The sequence below is a fragment of the Budorcas taxicolor genome, chromosome 7 (assembly GCF_023091745.1).
Source record: "Budorcas taxicolor isolate Tak-1 chromosome 7, Takin1.1, whole genome shotgun sequence".
NCBI classification, from domain to species: domain Eukaryota; kingdom Metazoa; phylum Chordata; class Mammalia; order Artiodactyla; family Bovidae; genus Budorcas; species Budorcas taxicolor.
The window spans coordinates 52,989,559-52,995,083 of NC_068916.1; the positions used below are offsets into that span (position 1 = coordinate 52,989,559).

At 48.3% G+C, this 5,525-nt stretch overlaps 1 long non-coding RNA gene across 1 annotated transcript in view; it reads right to left on the reverse strand.

Annotated features, from left to right (window-relative positions):
• The window catches only part of LOC128051537 (uncharacterized), a 6,416-nt gene extending 1,105 nt beyond the window's left edge, over window positions 1–5,311 (reverse strand). The window contains exons 1-2 of the long non-coding RNA XR_008199723.1: window positions 5,201–5,311; window positions 4,749–4,810 (exon numbers count right to left, since the gene is read on the reverse strand). This is a non-coding gene — a long non-coding RNA (uncharacterized LOC128051537). The remainder of the gene's footprint in view (window positions 1–4,748; window positions 4,811–5,200) is intronic.
• Window positions 5,312–5,525: the final 214 nt, after the last annotated feature.

Here is a 5,525-nt window from a genome sequence, read left to right on the forward strand (position 1 = left end):
GGTTACGCCAGGCGAGATGCTGAACTCTGCCTTGGTTTCCCAGGCAATGCGTGAATAAAAGGGAGAGGGCTGTGTAGGGTGCTTCATTGCTTGCCTGTGACTCTGAGCTTTACAAAAATTACATTAAGTTTGGTGTCTCCAGGCAGGGAAGTGGGATCTATCACTTCCCAGTCTTCATACCCCAGTAGCTAGTGCCTAGTGCCATGAAGGGTGCTCAGCACTCTGTATGCCCTAACTCTTGCAGTCCTCACAACTGCAAGGTCCCAGTAACCCTTAACCCTCTTTTATAGACTAAGACAGAGGCTCAGAGAGGGTAAAGTTCTGGGCCCACTTGGCCTGTGGCAGAGCTGGGACAAGAAGCCAGTTCTGTTTGATTAAAAAATCCCATGCTGCAAATTACTGCACTCTGTGCCAGAACTGTGTTCAGAACTTAGAACCGGTTGATGGAGGGCCTGGAGATCATTCCATACCCCTGGCCTCTGTGGGCCAGAACTGCCAGCACAGGGGAGGGAGGGGTGCTCCCCTTGTCTGACTGGCTTGGCCTGTCCCCTGCCGCATCCCCACGGGTGATTTTAGCCTGGCGTCCATCCATGCAGGGGAAAGTGAGTGAGAGTAGCTGCTCACTCGGCGTTAGTGGCCCACACTGAGAGCCTTTGGGCAAGAAAACCCTCATGTATGAAGTGGCCCTGCCCATCGCTTCATCATGGATTGCTTCATCCAGGCAGCCTGAATTACTGGTCGCTCTGCTGGAGTCTGATTTCTGATGAGGTAGCATCTGGGAAGTAAACTGCAGGAGGACAGGGCTTTTGTGAAATATGTTCACTGCTGTGTTGCTGGTATTGGGTATATCACCTGGTGTGTTGTGGGGCTTAATACGCAGTGGTTGCATCTTTACTCATCACAGGTCTTTTGCTGACTGTTGACTCCTCCAGTCTGACTCCCCTTCAGCCAGACTTCCTCATACGCTGTTCCTTTTGCATAAAATGCTGTTTGCTCTGCATGTCACACTGTTCTGTGGTGATGCGACAGCGTCCCTCTCTCCTTCAGCTTAAATGTCGCCTTTTTAGATTGGGCCTTCCCAGGTCTCCCTGGAGGCTGGCCCCCATGTCTAAATGGTGTCTCTGTGTTAATGCTCTCATAACACCCTATACTGTAAGGTATGTGACCCAGTTTATAATGATGTATGTATGAGTGGCAGTGTTGAACATCTGTCCTTTCAGTGAATTGTTAGCTCCACAAGAGCAGAGATCTGTCTGTTTGGCTCACTCTTGTCCTGGGATGTGGTAGGCACTCACTAAACACTTGAGAGTGAGTGAGGTCTTTACCCTCCCCTCTGACACTACACATCTGCCTCTGGAGTGATGGCTTCTAATGTTTTGACTGTTTAAAGCTGAATGAAGAGTTTTACCTCCACACCCGCCACCCTCCCCACCATCCCCAGCCACTTCCATCCCATGAATCAGACTCCCTGCATCATGGAAGGGAGTAGTTTCTTTTCCCTTTGGACCTCAGAACGCTTAGGTTCACAGAAGGCTCTGTCTGCCCTCATCATAGTTACCATCCCCAGGCCAGGGCTGCTGCTTTGAGGGCCACTGGTTATTACTTGAATATTTTAGGATTCTTAAGAGTCATGTATGAGTCTTAGTTCTCAACCGCTGAGTCAATAGGCAAGGTGAAAGAAGGTGTGTGTCTGCAGACCTGTCTGGCTATCTGTCTCTCTTCTTTTCCCACCTCATGGTGTCTTGCTAGCCTTGAAATAAAAAGAATCTTGCACTAGGGACATTGGAAGAGGTTGGGAAAAATCAAAGCCCATCATCCTTCTCATCAAGTGGGAGCTGGCTTAGTGCAGTCTGGGGTGAGCAGAGAGCTCTCACGTTTGAGGCCGGAGCAGGAGGGAAACACTTGTACAAAACCTGCAGGCTGGGAGCTGTCGCTAGGCTCCAGTGCTCTAGGCCTCTCTCATAGGAGGCCGCTCTGAAGGATAAGACCTGTAAGAGAGACCAGAAATCCTGTCTGGGTCCTTCCTGTCTGGCTCTTTCCTCTTTCCTGTTTCTTATTGATGAGCACCACTCAGGCTCATCCACGCTTGGCCCTTCCTCATCAGTATTGGCTTTCAGCTCGCCCGGCCGACATCCTGTGGACGCTGCAATTCAGACAAACAGCAAGATCATCAAAGAGCAAAGCATGAATGAAAAACTGCTTTATGACATGCCTTCAAAGTGTCCTTTTAGGAGTTCAAAGGATGTGGAGAGGAGGCAGGGGAATCAAAGGAGACAGGGAGAGCAATGAACTCTCCAAGGAATCATTGGGTTTTTCATTGTATATTTTCTATGATGCTTGTGATTTAAAAATCAAAAGTAATCCCAGCCCTCAAGGGTTCTCTGTGTGCAGCTCTGATGCACAGAAGGACACAACTCAACCTTGCTGGCTGGAAGGCTTTGACTCCTACCTTCTAAGTCACCCGTTTGGCATCTGCATTTCCTCTTTGGACCTTGAGCGAATATTTTGATCTGGAAAGACTGTGTCCAGAGATGGAGATTGAATGATGCTAATGTTGTTCGATGGAGATGAATAATTAAGTCTGTGTAGAAACTCCTCATTACTTTTTGCATTTAAAGACAGGCCAGAGTCCAGCTGTAGCAGTAGATGTGCAGAGCTCAGAAAAGATCTGGCACAGATTGAAAGATTCTAGAGACTTCTGTTCTGACAGACAGAAGGGGAATTGAGACTGTACTTGAGGCTGGAGCTGGACCTAATTAATAAACTTGTGGGAACACCGTTGATATTTTGATGCAGAAATCCATTATGCCTAGTCCACTCAGAATGTTTTGGCAACTAACGTCATTCCATCCATAGAGGATGCGTGAATGAAATGAATGAATGACCTAACAAATAGACAGCTCTGATGCGGTAACCCTAGAGCAGCTTCTATCAAGGCAGTGTTTTCTCTTCTTTTGGGGTCATTCAGGCTCAGAACATGGAGACAGTCTTGAGGGTGAGCTTTGAATTGCTATTTCAGTGAAGTTTACAAGGGATTTCAACTGCAAGGGACAAACTGGGCTGAGGTAGAGGGATTTTGTTGTGTATTGAAAACTCCAAAGGAGGCTGGATTCCTGGCTTGTCTGGTGCTGACAAGCACCAGACTGAATGTTTGTGTCCCTGAAAGAGTTGTATGTTACAACACCCCATGCCCCAAGGCGTTGATGGTATTAAGAAGAGGTGGGGGCCTTCGGGAGATGATTTGGTCCTTAGAGTGGAGCCCTTGTGAATGAGACTAGTGCAGCCCTCATGCATGATACTCGTGCCTTTATAGAGACTCCAGAGAGCTCTTTCATTCCTTCCCCTATGTGAAGACACGGTGAGGTGACTTTCACCAGATACTGACTTTGCCAGCACCTTGATCTTGGACGTGCCAGCTTCTTAGAGCTGTGGCAGACTTGTTTATATGCTGCCTGGTCTATGGCGTTTTTGTTACAGCAGCCATACAGTCTAAGGCAGCTGGTTCCAGGGGCCCTGGAAATGTCCTCAGGACTCTTGCTTTGCCTTCTCTTCCACTCATCTATGCTTTATGTGTGTTACTTTCTGTTTTCTGCAGACCAAGGTGATGCCCTTGGGCACAGGAGGTACTGTTTCATGGTTAAGAACACATCAGGAATTCCCTGGCCGTCCAGTTGTTAGGACTCCCCTCTTCCACTGTAGGGGCGTGGGTTTGATCCCTGGTTAGGGAACTAAGATCCCACAGGCTGCCTGGCCTGGCTAAATAAATAAATAGAACACCATCTCTAGAGCCAGAAGCAGTCTTGATTCAAATCCCCAGGCCATCACCAACTAGTTGCACAACTGTAGACATATTTCTTAACATCTCTGTGCCTTAGTTTCCTTGTCTTTCAATGGGACACAAGGATGATGGTGATAGTGACAGGGATGGCTGAAATTTTGAGCACTTGCTCTTCCTCTGCCTTGTGTTCTTCCCAGTACTCTGTGTAAATAAATTCACTGATTTTCACAACAACCTGTAAGGTAGGTGCCATTAGTAGCCTCATTTTACAGATGAGGAAACTGAGGCACAGAAAGTTTAAATAACTTACCTGTTACACAACTAGCAAATGATGGAACCAGAAGTTAAATCCAGGTAGTCTGGTTCCAGAATTAGTACTATTGATTCCCAAACTATGCTGCCTCATATAATAGAACTTATAGTTTATGGGGTTGATGTGGGAAGTCAGTGAGATGGTACACATAAAAACACTTAAGGCAGTTCTTGGCACATAAGGGTCATCTTAAAAAAGAAAAAAACGCTGCCAGTAACTTTTGGCCTATATTTTATGCTCTCAGTAACCGCAGCAGGGAATGATTCTCTTCTAAGTGTTCCACAAAACTCTCAGAACCAATCACTATGGCCAAGAGATTACAGTGTTCTGGTAAGCCAGCCTGGTACTGGGGATAGAACTGACACCAGCTGAACCACATCAGTTGAAAAGTGAAGGAGGATTGTTTCATCAGAGTGAAGAAGCCGACTTAACTAGAGGTCGGAAGGGAGGGAACCGTGAGGAACCCTCCTGAATCAAGTGTCCACTCTGGCAGTAGGGGCTGTCTGGATTTCTCTGGGAAATCAGTTTGCAACTGACAAACGAAGACAAGGTGGTCAGAGACCCTATATCGAAGTCTTCTGGATCCTTCAGCATGGCATGTGAGGGGAGAGGGCTGATCAGGTTGAAAAGAAGGACGATTTTTAAGGCTCAACTCACCATGTCACTCAGGGCGGCACACAGAGGTTAAGTCAGGAAGTGAAGCGCTTGTTCATCCGGATCTGCAGGAAGGTAAATAGGACGTAATTACCCAGATGGCATGTGGGCAGGCCCTGAGGCCACCTTGTGAGAAGTGCTGGGCAAGCACTCGCAACCACTAATGATGCACTGACAGCCCCGGCGCTGCTCAGAGATGGCGCCACTGGCCCCGGAGTGCCCATTCCCATGGTCTGGGGCGAGGCAGGCTGTGCTGAAGCCGGGCCCCTGCCTGGCTCACCAGTCCCACTTCCTCCGCTACCCGGTGGTCCCCACCCACACAGCCACCACGCCCAGCCGAGCACTGACCATTTGGTCCAAAATTAGTATCTGAGGCCAAAGTGGGAATCTTGGCCCAAGGTCTTGTGGGTGGTGGATGAATTACAAAGGGGCCCAGAGGTAAGATATCAGTTTACCAGCTCCTGCTTAAGTCCCCACCAGCTTCCACTTCCCAGGCTGTGTTTGCCGGAGGAGGCATAGAGAGACATTGCCTTCCGTGGCTGAGTCTGGGCAGCTGACTCCTGTCATCCACCTCAAGGTTATGTTGGAAGTGTGAGTGTGTGGTGGCTACCACCACTATAAAAATAGCTCGATGAGAGTCACTCAGCTGCCTTCTCCCCGCTGCTTATTTTTGTGTGTGTCTGCATCTGGTCAGTTCTGACACCATTGCCCATGCTGATTACTCCTGACTCCTCTTCTACCTTCTCTTTTTCTTGCACTGAAGACCTTGTTTAATAAATT